Source organism: Scleropages formosus, chromosome 13 (genome assembly GCF_900964775.1).
Source record: "Scleropages formosus chromosome 13, fSclFor1.1, whole genome shotgun sequence".
In the NCBI taxonomy this organism is placed as follows: domain Eukaryota; kingdom Metazoa; phylum Chordata; class Actinopteri; order Osteoglossiformes; family Osteoglossidae; genus Scleropages; species Scleropages formosus.
Genome location: NC_041818.1, coordinates 15,243,731 through 15,258,657, shown reverse-complemented (window position 1 = coordinate 15,258,657; position 14,927 = coordinate 15,243,731). Strand labels below are relative to the sequence as shown.

Below are 14,927 nucleotides of genomic sequence, written 5' to 3'. Positions count from 1 at the left end.
CATCTGGACATTTTTGCGAAGCCCATCGGACGTACGGGTTTACTACTCCATCTGGATGAACAGATGCTGAAGCTGAAATGCTGGTAAAAAAGGAAAAGCTTCCATAGCGAATCTTTGGCAATAGGTGTGCAATTTTCTCTGGAAGGTTCTCCTTGCTGCTTTTTCTCGATGACTACAGCCCTCCCTCTGCCCCTCTCCGGTGGATTGCGGGGATGGTTGATGAAAATTCAGGAGGTTTCGAAGCAGGGGGTTAATTAACAAGGTCCACATTGGAAGCACTGTGCCAATTAGGTTACAAGGAAGGAATACTGACGGAACTGACTTGTTCCACACACTTGTCACTTACATACAACATAAAGTATCTCTCATAGAAAAGATCACTTTGTCTAAGAAGCTTAAGCCACATTGAGCCAAAATTGTAATTATGCATATATTTTAGTTTATTCTGTGAAATTTCTTTTGTATACTGCTGCTCCAGATAGGAAACTGTAGAATTATGATACTAAGCACTTTGTCAGTAGAAAGGAGTAATTTTGAAGAGTTTTCAAGCAAATGCAGTGCCTTACAATGATTAATTAGACAATCTCGGCTTCTTGTCCCCCTATCAGCTTTGAGATTCCGGGAACAACATGCGAAGTCTCTGTCCAGAAGAGTGCAGACCTAGGAACAGGTAAGATACCGCACGAAACCCTCAACCTCCAAGGCCTCTGGTAGAGGACCTGAGCTAGAGGAAAGCACACACACCACCCCATGTGGGGGTGAGAGGGAAATTTTTCTATATTATATATTTTCTTCTTAAATATGCACATACAGGAATTGACATGTACAAACACAGGAGTGACATACGCAAGGTGCATACACAGGTGTACACGTTTAATCTCACTGTATTTAAACTCACCTTTCTCAGGCACCGAGTTTCTCACACGGGATATATTTATATATGTATAATAAAATTATTATTTTTCTTATTATTATTTAATGTGTTTTGACCTGATGCAAGACAGGCCATTCTTATGAACTCTCTGTTCTGTCAGTTGCTGAAGTCAGTTCTTATTTCAAGAAGAATAGCAATACAAATACTCAAATACTGAGAAAAAAAATCTAAGACAGGAATAAAAATTACATTAATCCTGCTAATCTTGGTTCAGAGAGTATTTTCCAACATTTACTGTACATATTTAAACCCAACATGAGCAAACTAACCCCAGCACGTCATTTCCCTGTATTTACTCTCTAGTGACAGATTCACATGGCCTTTTCCACAGCTAAGCATATAGCCCAGTCCGTGTCATTCAATGCATGTGTGTGAGGAAAAATGAATTGCGTGTTTGAAGAGTATAGATAAAAAGCCCTTTTTATTTGCGCTCTTGTTGGAAGCTTCCGGTCACTGCCCTACAAATGCACATGTCTGAGAGAGTCCTGCTTTCATCTCTGCCGCGTTGGGAAACACAATCGGACATTGCATCCCACAGAAGGAAATGTGAGCAAGGACAGGGTGTTGTGCGCTGCAGGTGGTCTCTCAGACACATTAAGGACGATGTGAAAATCTAAAGGACCGCTGGGGATTCAGTAGCTCTTCCCAGTTCTCAGTCTGACTGCTGCATTAGCTATCTGCGCGTAACCTCCCCATTTGAGTCTGTGTGTGGGAATATTCTCCGATATTCCTGGGGTGAATGTGGAGCACAGCAAGGGGAACTATGGAGAGCGCTGAGAGCATTGAGCAGAGAGCATTTTGGGGACGCAGTCCTTGAGTCCTCACATTAGCCTGCACTAATGGCTCCGTGCTGGCGGCTTTTACTCGGCGCTCAGACAACACAGCAGGTTTTTCCCGAAAAGCTTTGTTTTCTTCTTAAATATACACATACAGAAATCGACACGCACAAACACAGGAGTGACATACGCAAAGTGCATACGCACACATGTACACGTTTAATCTCAGTGCATTCAGACTCACCTGTCTCGGACACCGAGTTTCTCACGCAGGATCCATTGTCTGTGTCCATAAGGTCTCCATTTGGGGTGTTCAACACTGTCACTCAGGTACATAAACACACAGGCAGATAAATTACACCAAGTCAAGAATAGAGAGAGATATATGCGCACAGCCAAACGGACATGTGGATGCACAAATCACTGACATTATAGTGTGCCAGCTTGACATTTTTTTCAATTTAACAAAGTAAAAAAGAGGAAAAGGATTAAGAAGGTTTCGTGTATAACAGGTGTGAGGATGGGGGAAAAGTTAGGTGTGGAAAGATTCGCTGTCAGGGAGGAGCTGATAGAAGATGGCAAAAAAGATCAAGACAGAGGACAGTAGCGGTCTGTAAGAGAGGTGGACACTAAGTGTCTGATGGAAAGAGAGAGAGAGATGGAAAAAGCCTAGAGAAGAAGACAAGGGTGGAGAAGGGTGATGTAGAGAGGCTCACCAAGGTGGTCGGTGGTCCGATGGTTCGAGGCAGGGGAGCTGGAGGCACTGCTGCCGGGGTGTGAAGGAGGTTGGGGTAGCAGGTGTTGGGGCTCCCCAATGGAAGGGACTGAGGATGGGCTGTCCTGGATGTGCTCCTAGTGGGATGGAGACAGAGCCCAAAGTTACATTATATTGTCTATAACATTATACTCTTTTATAAGAAATCTACGACACAAATTACACAGCAGGTTACACAGTAAACATATTCAGGTTACATCTGGACGACCTTTTTGCAGGAATGAATCAGTACCCTTTAATCACACACTGATTAATATCAAAGATGATATTTTTTCACAGGCAAAAAGTGTCAGAGATCGTAGACATATATATAACATATGAAAAGACATTTAAGATGGAATGTCACAAACCACAAACAAGGTAGTTAATTTTGGCCTTGAAAATAGAACTGCACTGTCCTTCTCTTAGTGTCAATATACAGCCACACACAGTCTGAAATCACTTGTCCCGAGCGGGGTTGCGGCAAGCCGGAGCCTAACCCGGCAACACAGGGCGCAAGACAGGAGGGGACACACCCAGGACGGGACGCCACGCCATTGCAAGGCACCCCAAGGAGGGCTCGAACTCCAGACCTGCCAGAGAGCAGGACACGGACAAGCCCACCGCGCCCCCTCTAATGTCAATATAGTTGCTTCATTTTCTGGGCTCAGAACAGCCTTTTACAAAGTACTATAGTGGTTTGAGCTGCTGCCTTTGGACTCGAAGGGCTCAGGTTTGAATCCCACTTAGCAAGACACTTAGCCTGAATTGCTCCAGTAACTGTCCAGGTGTATAAATAGGTTAATTACTGTAAGTAGCTTACCATTGTAAGGGGCTTCATACAAAAGCAGGAGATAAACGTACCGTATCCGCACATTACAACTGTAGAAAATTTACCAAAAATGTTGGTATCTGGCTCATGTGTACGACACCTAAATCCCACAATGTCAGGCTGTCAGAACCCAAAGCCACACTTTCCAATGGCAGACGTACTATGATATGCTTTTTTCTCTCACCTGACTGATGAGTGAGACAGAAGATACATGTGATAAATGTACCATCCACCACACCACAGCTCCACACCAGTGTGGTTTCTAACAACGTATGCAACACAACATTTAGCAAACCATCCACTATAAGCGTGACGGATACAGTCCAACCAGACCATCCATGACAGAGAGCCTGTCTGACTCACAGCAGCATGTTCAGAGAAGAAAGGCTGGAGAAGGCCTCTGTTCACACACATACACCTACGGCAATGGGCAGCTCTGCACTGCAAGCAGATACAGATCTAGTCCTGCAGTAAAGGACAGCAATGGTGCTCCTCTTACCTTGATGACGGAGGCTCCAGCCCTGCACATCTGAGCAGCAGCGGCCATGTTCGCCATCGTGCTCAGGTGATTCATCTGGCTCATTGCCATGGCGACGGAGGCAGGCGGCAAGCTGACGGGTAGCAGGGGGTGGGGCATCACCACGAAGGGCAGATCCAGTGCTGCTGAAGGAGCGATTGAGCACAGTGCAATGCAAGGACAGGGACAGCGTTACGACCTCACAACTGTTGGACCTTCACCTGACCAAGATCGGAGTCTGCTTTCGGACATGTGGTCATTTGTGAGAAAGACAGTCATGTACGCTATGCACAGCAGACGTTTTCAGGGTTGTGACATTCACCATCCAGGGCATCACACACTGGTTCTCAGCGTGATGTGGTTTTCCCGTGAAAACGCAGACATGCATATACACCCATTGTCAGAAATCTACCTGCATACTTTAACAAAGACCACGGATTTCATTAAAACTGTTGAAGTATATTTATGCTAATTAAAAGCAATTTTAGAAGCAGGGGCCTCTTTACGTGTTGTCATCACTTTGCAGGGTACTTCACAGTATATTTCAGTGCAATCGTAGAATTTATTATGTATTCCTGTGTTAGAGGCCCAGTAATTACATAGTTACATTTGTACTCCAAATTCAAGTGTATGACTATTAAAACAGCGGTAGGCTCTTCTATTTTCAAGCCTGGTATAATGTCTAACAGAACTCAAAAGATGCAGGAAAAAGAAAGATCATTACCTGAAGAAAGCACAGATGACCGAGAAAAGATTAAAAGTCTCATTTTATTTTATAAATGTGTGCATCAGCTATAAAATCAGGCTAAATCAAGTAAGGAGTAAGTGAAAAGAATGGCGGAACAGAGGGAAGGTGCCGGAATGGAAAGCAGATAGAAAGAGTGAGACCATGTGAACGAAGAACGGAGCATGTAATGAGAAAAGTGAGGGGAGAAAAGAGAAGGAGAAGCGGAGGATGGCAGAGGGGAACGCAGAACCACAAGGGAAGAGAAGAGAAGTGAACTGCAGGCAGATGAGGGTGAGGGACCTACGGGCACCCGGATGGTGGCTCTGCTGCAGGCCTTTACACTGGGCCACGGTGGGGGTTGGGGACTGGAGCCTCTCCTTCTCCCATGAACACTCGCTGCCACCTGGAGAGACAGGGATGAGGGGCGTGAAGTAATATTGCTTAGCGCAGCACCATACTCCGTCCAGGATCAGTGCACTCTGACACTCAGTGGGCAGCATGGCACTGTACCAAGGGCCCGCAAACACTCCTATTTATTCATTTCGTGAACACCTTTCCGCGAGGCAGCTCATAATGTGAGCTTTGTACACTAAGTTCTTTACAGCTATTTACCTATTTATACAGCTGGGTAATTTTTACTGCATCGATTCGGGGTAACTGCTTTGATCAGGGGTACTACAGCAGGATTTGAAACTCGCGTCCTTCAACTGCAAGGTGACAGTTTGAACGGGCACACTACCAGCGATCCCTACCTACTAGAAAGATCTGTGCCACAGTGCTCCAGCATGGCACACAGCCCATGAGGTCCAAGTTGTTTAATTTGTCCAGCCTGGTACATTAGGACATGGCGTGCAATAAGCGTAGTACTGTGCTAGTTCATACTAGCACTAACTCGCACACAGTGAGCGCCGCGGGAATACACAGGGCGGTGGTGGACAGATGTCCACGACGTGAGCACGGATTGTAAGGATTAACATTATACAGTACCTATAAAAAAAAGTCATCACTCCCTTGGCCTTTTTCGTGTTTTATTGTTTTACAGAACCGAATCACAATGGATTTAATGAGGCTCTTCTGACAAAGAGAAATACTCTTAAATGTCACAGTGAAAGCACATTTCTACAAATGAATTTGAAATTAATTACAAATGCAACACACAAAACAAGCGAATGCATAAGTATTCACTCCCATTACTGTCAGCCGTTGGGGTCCGTAATGCATTACCTGGTACACTATCTTGCACAGCTGTAATAACTGAGAATAACAAAGACCCCGCTGTGAGACAACCATAAAAACTGTTGAACAGAGTTGTGACATAGTGGGGAGAAAAAAAAAAAAACTCCGCAGTATCAAAATCATTTGTATAAATCTGCTTAATAAGCAAGTCGAGTCCTTGGAGTGATACACCAGATGGTGTTTTTGCAACAGATTGCAGTGAGCAGCTCCTTCAATAATAATGAGAATTAAACTCTTCCACAGCAGGACGCTCTGTCATTTTGCCAGAGAGCAACTTCCCCGAACAAAAAAGACGGCACGGCCGAAGGAGCGGAACAGCTGCAGCCAAGGGCAGATCCTGCCAGAGTGGGGCATCGGACAGAAGTCAGGAGCGAGCAGAGCCGCCACGGGGACTGGGATCGGGTGTCAACAGTGAGAGTTTCTCAAAAACGCTGCAATCATACAACCTGCACACTGGAGCCATGAAGAGGGTGCAGAGAAGTAAGAGACAGTGGTGTGCTGCATCTACTGAGCAAACAGGGATGAATGCGCAAGAGCAAAGAACTTCATGAGCACAGCTAAGGGGTTCATCTAGTGAAACCAGCATCAGAGAACACGAGGAAAACCTTGATCGCAAGCGGACCCTGCGAAAATGGAAATGTGTGAATGTGCAGAACCGCACCTGTGAGCTTATGTCAGCCAGTCATAACTCATCTGTTTTACACCTACTTCTCTCCTATCTCCTAAGAGCGTCACGAATTTGCATCACATCATCAGTCACAATCATCTTTGTACTTCCCATCTGACTCAACTCCACATGCAACGTGGTATCGGACACGCTAACTGATGGTGCGCGAAGCTCTTTGCTGGCTGTAAAGCACTCCTTTGTTTAGTCTGGCTGTATGCCACTTCGGAGAGAAGCGTCTGCTAAATGAGTAAATGTACCTGTAAAGCAAACAGAAGTGGGACAGCGTCACAGGCGCAGCTCCAGGTGAGTCCCAACAGACACACAGCACCGCCCCGCTGGGCCTCACCTGCGCTGGAGCTCCTCTCCTCCTGCTCAGACTCTGCGCTGTTCTGACCGTCCCTTCCACGGAGCCGGTTCAAGGCCATTAGCTTCATCTTGTGCAGCTTCATGGCCTCCGACATCGCTGCTGTCGTCAGTCCTGCAGCGAGACGCAGCCCAAACACACTACAGCGGGACATCATGCAGCAGGAAACCCACTGGTGATGCATGACGCAAGCCAAGTGTGTACACAGGGTGTAGGACAGGGCAGCCAAAGACATTTATACCTTACTACAAACAAATAATTCACAAACACACAGTTAGCCATTTAGAGTGACTAATTCACCCAAGTCAGCATAAAATACAGTACAAACCATGGGTACACACACACACTGGCTGAAACTGCTTATCCCGAGCAAGGTCGCGGCGAACCGGAGCCTAACCCGGCAACACAGGGCACAAGGCTGGAGGGGGAGGGGACACACCCAGGGCGGGATGCCAGTCTGTCACAAGGCACCCCAAGCAGGACTCGAACCCCAGACCTGCCAGAGAACAGGACCCGGCCAAACCCACTGCACCCCTGCGCCCCCCACCATGGGTAAGATACAAGAAAATTAAAACATAGTACATTAATAGTATCACACAGTGATACATTGTATTCTGCACTTGTATTTTACATCACACTCCGACAGCTGGAAAAATAGAATTTTGTTCCAGTTGTGTAAAGACAATAAAGTGAACTGAATGAGCACAAGGAATACAGAGACGTGGTACTTAGTGTAGCGAGTAACAGGCTTGAAACAAAGCTTACGTCAGAGACCAAGCAGCGGTAAATGAGGTAAATGGTGTACTGTCCACATGGCCTTTTCCCTCTGTTTTGCACTAACTACAGGTGTCCACCTCTTTTCTCAGTTTCTAACCTGAATATCGTCTTAGTTGTATCACCTCACCCGTCAAAAGTCTTCTGAACTGTCTAACCGTCCTATATTCATTAATAAAGGCAAAAATCGGTCACCTTTTGGAGGACAAGAGCACCACATCACTTTATCCATAAAAAATTGATCCATATATTCTCCATTCAAGATACAGGAGAATATCCTCATACCCGCCGATTTCTTTCCAACTCATTGGTCTGCTAATTGAAAAATGAGATAGGAAGGCAGTGGGCTTATTTCCCTGGTCACACTCTCCAATTTTTCGTGATTCCAGTTTGTGGGGCCACCAGTGAGGGTACCTTCACAGCAATTTTACCACTGATCTCTGAGGTCTGCTCTCTACCTTCACCCTTAACGGCTTCCCGACCACAGACCACCAGCGCTCGATGCAAATGAAAGCAGAATTAGTTAAGTTGCTGAACATAACTGAGAGCATTCTGAGCCTAACTCAATTCATTGTGTGTGTCCTGTACTGGGACGCAATGTCTGGACTCTTCCATTTGCCATTTCTGTCACTGGGGGGTCAGATCAAAGATTGCTATGTGGCACATTAGCAAAAAGTGACATGAGATAGAGCATAAAAATTAACTTGACATATAATATGGTTTTGTGTACTGCTGAGAAGTCCACCAGGTCAAAGTGCCCTCCTCATGTGCTTGGTATTCCCGCTCCCAGAGACAGCGAAGGGCTGACGGCCACCAGCATCACCGGCGCGAAACAAAGTGAGGAGGTGACATAAAAATGAAGTAAATCAAGATACTTTTGCCACTTTTATTACAGACGGTCCTTAAGATAAAATTTCCAGAAGAAAAAGTTTTTTTACGGTTAAGGCTCTCCCCGACTTACAACAGGGTTCTGTTCTGATGAGATCATTGCAAGTTCCAAGCCCCCTCATACATTATACAATTCAGATGGTTATATAAACAATTTATTAATTATCACTAATTCCACACGGGGGCGCGGTGGGTTGGACCGGGTCCTGCTCTCTGGTGGGTCTGGGGTTCGAGTCCCAGAGACAGGGCGTAAGGCCAGAGGGGGAGGGGACACACCCAGGACAGGAGGCCAGTCTGTCGCAAGGCACCCCCAAGCGGGACTCGAACCCCAGACCCACCAGAGAGAGGACCTGGTCCAACCCGCCTCTGTAGCCAACATAAAACAATAATTCTAATAAGAATACAGCACAATATTACGTTTTCATACTCCACTATTATCTTCACATTCATTTCTACATCTGTTTTCTTTCACTGTTTCTTTTCTTCACCACCCACATACATCCATCTGTGTAAGTCGAGGACTGTCTGTGCTGCTGTTGCGCACTCGCTGCGCTGTTGGCAAATGTCGACGTGGTGTGAAAGTCGCTGCTCTGGGTCGGTTTTCAGTGCTTTAGTGATCTCTGCCGTGTGCCGCACGCATGTGGAAGAGAGGATGCTCACCTGTGGAAGAGAGGAAGCCCGGTGGCAGCAGGCCAGGCATCCCGGGGTACAGCAGCCTGGGGCCATCCTGCACAGCCCCCCCCGACGGAGCGCTTGGGTGGGCGGCCCGGCCGAGAGCTGAGGCAGGAACACACAGGGAAGTGTGAAACACATCTTTCAGGCCTGAAGCGCTCACTGTCTTATTCTTGCACCTGATCGAATACTAAAATCTATAACGATGACATGAATTATGTGCTACTGCACCATTAGAGCACATTTTTCTCAATTTTGATTCTTTTGTTTGACACCATTGAGCTGTATTTTGTTCACTGGTATTTCATGAATAAATAAATAAATAACAACATATAGACTATTACACGTTTTTCTGAAGGATTCACTACAGCGTGTCCTTCCTCCCAGTGGGCAGTTCTTCCACGCACAGCTGTCCATTCTTCACATTATCTTGTTTTATAGTACAAGTTATATTTTACTAAAGCCGTATCTTCCACCAGGGGTAGCAGATGGTGTAGCGGTTACAGTCACTGCCTTTGGAAGTTTGCAGGTTTGAATCCAACCTCGTGCTGTTATACCCCACATCTCTCCAGTAAAAATAATCCAGCTTTGTGAGAACGGCTAAGTACTGAGGTTGCTGCAGTTTGTACCTTTACCTACAGCATGTCACACACTGGTTAGGCTATAAAGTTTGAAGCTTCCAAGTTCAAATCCCACACCCTGCAGTAGTACTTACCCTGACCCATACTGTATAAAAGAGTGAACAACTGTATGTCAGTGTACAAACCTAACCCCATAAGTGGCCTTTACTTATTTATTTCATTAACATAAGTCAGTTAAATAAAGAAAACGTAAATCCAACCAACCAGTTTTTGAATTTTCATTACTAACCTATACAGTAAGCATGAGCTTCTTGCACAGGATAAAGGGCAGAATGTTTCAAAGGCCAGACTACATTTACATTGTTTCATTTAAGAGACATCAAATAATTCCTCAAGTGCAGTCAGTCCAATATCGCAGTTTTGCCAATGCAGAGACGAGGAGGAGAGACTGCTGCACAGGCGGTCATCCTGAAAGCTTCTGGTTCTGGCAAGCGTGACACGTGCCTCGGTGAGGGGCTCTGTGGCACTGCACAGCCAACCGCAACCCCACCTGGTCTCTTCACTCTAGCCCCCCACAATGTGGGGAAAGGGGATGTGGCTGTCACTCCACAGGGTCCTGGGAGGCGGCGAGAAACAGATGGCGGGGCAAAGTCATTTGCACGTTACCTCCCGTCCCAGCTGAAATGGAGAGAGGCCTGTCAGAACAGGTGTCCCAGCCGATCAGTCTCCACGAGCTCCCTGGTGAAGGTGCGAGAAGCTCGGCGGCAATCTGAGCGTGCGGCGCTAACTCTGCTCGACTTTCTCCTTACACGTCCTTTTCAGTGTCAGCCAACACTTCTGGATGAATATTCATGCTGAAGCACCTGCTTTTTCTTCCCGCGACAGCGGCTGCCAAATGAGGCCCGCCCCATTTCCGCTAAGTGACGACAGCGTGTAGAGCTAATGCCCTTAATCACTCCGGTGCGAAATTATTAAACCTTAACGTGACATTTCTCTCACTTTACAGTGGAACTGAAAGCAATGGGTAAAGGTTACGGGATCAGGGTGGAGAACCCGAAACGTAAAACAAACATGTCCAGGAGCCTTTAAATGGTATTGGAAAAAATCTTGAACTCTGAGGTTTGTGCAACTGATTCCAATAAAATTTATGCAAACACATCTGCATGTTACCAACAATTCATTAATACCGCTTGTTTGTAAGGTTCTTCTTGTCCAGGAAGAGCAGGTGGCCCAGGTGGGAGAAGGAGCACAGCGAGAGAGCCCGCACTGCCCAGCGATGCCCAGGGGAAACCATTGCCCATATGTCACAATGGAGGGCACACCGTTCCGCCTTAGGAGGTTACCACGGTAACCAAACAGCACGCATCAGCTCTTCCATCAGTTCACTGCGACATCACATCAACCTTCCAGGCGAGCAGACCTTACAGTGAACCATCCAAACCTGTATAAATCACCCAGAGACTTCCTGAACATTGTGATTTTTTCTTCGTTGAATGCGGAAGAAATGAGTAGCCAGGGGGCATCAGGACTATGCTGTCACTGATCATGTTTCAGCACCTCTTCAACTCCCAAACTCCTACATCTTTAGGACCAGAGCTTCAGTCTGGATGAAAAATGTATGGACTAGTCTGTGTTGAATAGAATACACTGCGCTTGTTGGTATTGATCCAAGACCACAGCGATCCCAACTGCACAGCGGATGACAGAAAATGGATGAAATTCTGCCCGCAGGAAAGCCCGCGGGGATGAGCCCTGGGCTAGAGTCCAGCACTTAATAGATGCGTCCTCACAACCTTCCCTCGTACCTCTCCCTCAACTCCTCGCTGTGATGAACCAAGGTAGGGAGGAGGAGGAACCGAACACTCTGAGCGAGAAGAAACTTTGTTGCTCAGTGAAACACGTTCAGTTCTGATGACACTGAGCAGAAGCGTCCTTCCTCACCACGATGTGCTTCTTGGCATCGAATGCGGGGAATAAGACATCTGACACACCCTCCAGCAGCAAGCAAGATAAAAACTGCACTTGAACAATTTCAAAACGTTTGCATCCACCCATTTGACACTGGCACATTATTCGCTCCCATTATAAATTTTTTAAATGTGCTCGTATATTTTCATAAAATACTAAGCTGTGTCACCGCAGCGATCAACGTGGAAAGTATAAATAAAAAGGACACGCTGCACTGGGGGGCGGGGCGGGGCTTGGGGGGGGGCTTCTTGAGGAGAGCACTGTTTTTTGCTTTTTGAACAGAGCACCAAAATGCAGAGCAGTACCATCTGTCAATACATTATGGATATGATTAAGGTGATACAGCTCCTCAGCAGAGACTTAGTGATGCGACTCTCCTTAAATCACTGCAGTGTTCTTGAGCGTAAATCTGGAGACGACACTTAGCGGGCAGTTTGTTAGCTGAAGTCCATAATTAATAATCCGCAAGTCAGAGAACATAAATTCATAGACCCTATAAAAGAACTCATGCCTATAAATACTTCTAAAATCTGAGGGTAATTTAAATAATGTAAATGCCTCATAGCACCTGAGTTGTTTGGCTGTAGGTTCGAATCCAGCTCAGTCTGCGTGGAATCTGCATACTGTCCTTGTGTTTGTATGGGTTTCCTTTCACACTCCAAAGACATGTGTTTCAGGTGAACTGGTGCCTCTTGATTGCTCATAAGGTGTGTGTGTGGGTGTGTGTGTGTGTGTGTGTGTGTGTGTGCGCGCACACGTGCGCTACACTGCTCTATTGTACCAATGTGAATTATTACTTGGAGGATACTGCAGTGTGTCTAACAACATAAGTCAAAAGGCGGCATCTAAGTTTTACACATTAATCAGAGCTCATCTCTGATTAAGAGAAAAGTGTCTATTATATGGATGTATGAAAAACGTAAATATAAATCTAAGAATACTGACTACAAAATTTCCCCTCATCTCCGCACCTCCAACCTGTCTTTAAAAAAGACACACCCCATGTTTTCATGAGCATTGGCCACTACTCTCTTCAAACAAGCACTCATAAAGCCTTTAGTCTGGGGCATTATAACACACACACACACACACACACACACACACACACACACATTTCAGAACCGCTCATCCCATACGGGGTCACGGGGAACCGGAGCCTACCCGGCAACACAGGGCGTTAGGCCAGAGGGGGAGGGGACACACCCAGGACGGGACGCCAGTCCGCCACAAGGCACCCCAAGCGGGACTTGAACCCCAGACCCACCGGAGAGTAGGACTGTGGTCCAACCCACTGCACCACCGCACCCCCTGCATTATAATACCAAAGAGCAAATATTTTCAAGTTACCACCGTACGTGGGGTTTGCTTTATGACACAGTGAATGTGCTTCTGGTTTTATCAGAATGGCTGCAAGTGCTCAGCTACACCAGCAAAGCTGTTCCTCCAAAGCAGCACCAACTTCTAGTTGACCTGTGTTATGAATCGTTCTGATGTAAGAGTGCAGGGACCACTGAGAGTTTTCCATGCTGAGGATGTAAACACTACAATACAACCTACTCACAAACGACAGTCTGTCAGACTGCGACACACACGACACCACGTCCGACTCATTTTCAAAATTGAGAATTAATGACATATGAATTACACATATTGGCTGAAACCGCCTGTCCCGAGTGTGGTCCCAGCGAGCCGCAGCCTAACCCGGCAGCACAGGGCGCAAGGCTGGAAGGGGAGGGGACACATCCAGGACAGGATGCCAGTCCACCCCAAGGCACCCCAAGCAGGGCTCAAAACCCTGACCCGCCAGAGAACAGGCACAGGCCAAACCCACTGCACCGTCACACCCCACTTTACATATGGATTATCTATCTATCTAACAAAAGTGTTCATAAGAAAGCAATATGAACAGCATAAGAAATATCTTCAGTGATGTTTATCAGCTGCTAGAAAATAACACTAAACTGTCATACAGTTGCTGCAATACAGCAATGGGAGCAGAGGGTGGTGTGGTTAAGGTTGTTCCCTTGCAATGTTAAGGTCCATGGTTCCAACTCTGTTACAGTACTCTTCATCAAGGTACTCACTCTGAATTAGTCACCATGCTGTACAAATGGGTAACTTATTGCCTTGAGAAAAGCAGCTGAATAAAGGTTAATAATAACACACATCCATGGGTAATACTTTGGTCTCAGTTGCTGAACAAGCAGGTGTTACCCTAGTTATGGAACAGGTCTCATCAGGTGCAATCATACATTTTTTTAATATCATATTAAATATATAAATATTTCATTTCTTGCAAAACTATAATATAGATCATCAGTACAGACGTGAGGGTCAATGGAGAAACTATGCAAAAAAAAACAACAGCTTCACATTCACAAACCTTCAGGCTCTGGAAGCACCAAATCCAAATTGCTTATGTAAATTATGATCTTTGAAACAACACCCAGTTCTTGGCTATGAGAGCATCTGTGACATATGAGAATATAAAGTTGTTCTGAATAACAGAGTCAACAAAAGAAACAAAAAAAAAACCAGAACAGGTGCAACATTTTCCACACTAGAGAAGGAAGCAGCAGGGCAATGGCTCTTCACCTGCCTCCAGCTCCAGCGCTCATTCCAACACCTACTAAAAGTGTGTCTTCGAACCGCGCCAGCCCAGCACAAGGCGACAAGGTCAACAGCTCTTCCGTGTGATACCATTAATGCGTTCCCACAGTGCAGCGGCTACAGGTTTGATCGCAGCCCCCGTGGGTGAACAGCTGGGACAGGGTGGAGAAGACACAAAACACACCTTGCTCCCATTCCCCACCTTTCTCTTTCACATATTTCCATTTACAGATCACGTTGTTTACTTAATTTTATGTAATTTAGGCATTTTCAGGACTCCCACTTTCCCTACCGCATCACAGCTAACAACCCACCCGCGGGTATAAGGGATGAATGATCTCAGCTTACACTGAAAACATTGTTTGGCCTAATATACCGTAATTCGGTCGCTTAGAGTAAAATCGGATGCTTCAGCAATGATACACCCCTTGCCTCATATTTCAGCGCACAGCAGATCCATATTAGCAGCCAATATTAAGAGACACTTGCTCTCACCAAACAGATCTCTCCCAGCCTGTTTACTGAACCTCACATTTCTGTTTTAAGGGCAAGGTCAACATTTTAGGTCTTCTCCATTCTCAGGGTCGTCTTTTCTTCAACCACAGGACAGCGCCGGTTCCTGTGTGG

The 14,927-nt window shown here is 46.1% G+C and overlaps 1 pseudogene; it reads right to left on the bottom strand.

Annotated features, from left to right (window-relative positions):
* The window catches only part of LOC108929743 (dachshund homolog 2-like), a 32,413-nt pseudogene that overhangs the window by 10,208 nt on the left and 7,278 nt on the right, over positions 1-14,927 (bottom strand).